Source organism: Mus caroli, unplaced genomic scaffold (genome assembly GCF_978045245.1).
Source record: "Mus caroli unplaced genomic scaffold, Mus_caroli_1 scaffold_6, whole genome shotgun sequence".
NCBI lineage: Eukaryota > Metazoa > Chordata > Mammalia > Rodentia > Muridae > Mus > Mus caroli.
Window position 1 is genome coordinate 104,411,952 of NW_028227261.1, and position 968 is coordinate 104,412,919.

The 968-nt window shown below is 43.6% G+C and overlaps 1 non-coding gene across 1 annotated transcript; it reads right to left on the reverse strand.

Moving 5' to 3' along the window:
- Positions 1–457: 457 nt before the first annotated feature.
- Positions 458–589, reverse strand: LOC115030999 (small nucleolar RNA SNORA17). Its single transcript, XR_003836591.1, has one exon. It is a non-coding gene; the product is annotated as a small nucleolar RNA SNORA17 (small nucleolar RNA).
- Positions 590–968: the final 379 nt, after the last annotated feature.

Here is a 968-nt window from a genome sequence, read left to right on the forward strand (position 1 = left end):
CACTTACTTGTTCCTCTTTGTGGTGCCCAGGGTCTCTGAGTGTCTGGGGTTGTCTTAGAAGTGGTTTCAAGAGGGTTAAGCTCTGCTTGTGTATTATGGCATGGACCAGGGGTCATCTCGGCCATGGTTTGCTCCCCACCACCCCGTATTTGCACAGAAGCAAACTGGTGGTCATCTCAAGCTAGCTCCCTCTCTAGGCCCTATAGTGCTGATCTGGTTGTTGTCTAAAACTCATTTCTTGCCCAGTCCACCTTAGTGGCCCTATCTGCCTTGGACTTACCTCTGTCTGGGGCCTACAGGTTTCAGGCAGGGTTCTTCTAGTCTCCAACTTGCTCCCCATCCTGGGAGCCCTTCTGGACCTGTGTGGCATTACATTGGTGATCATCTCAGGCTAGCTCCCTATCTGTGACCCCTGGCATCAGACTGATGGTTGTCTCATGCTTGTTTTTTTTCAGGGAATGTTAACTTACTAAGCATCCTGATGTTCATAGGACAGAGCACTGAATATAAGCATAGCCTTTCTCCTCTCTGCCACCTACTGGTTCATATGTGACACAGAAGTCACATCTGCGATGCCTGTCGGGGCAGGGGCAATGATGCTCACATCTCACATCACCAGAACCAATATTGATGAAATATACATATGTTCACCTCCCATAAAGGCTGAGAGGAGAAAATAATTACCAGCTGAATAAGCTGAAATGATCACAGTTCTTTATTAAATAACACTAATGAGCAAGATATAAAAGCATAGTTCATATAGCTTTTATTAATTTCTACAAATAATAAGTTTACAATAAGCCCCTTTCTTCTTCCTATATGTCATATATATGGGAAAAAGGTATTATAATATACAGTGTTTGAAAAAGAGTATGTAATTATATTGAGCCTACGTCTCTCATTAGTGGAAAGCCATTTTCCCATTTGGGCTAGGATCACAAGAATTCCAAAGCTTTCCTTAGGGGTCC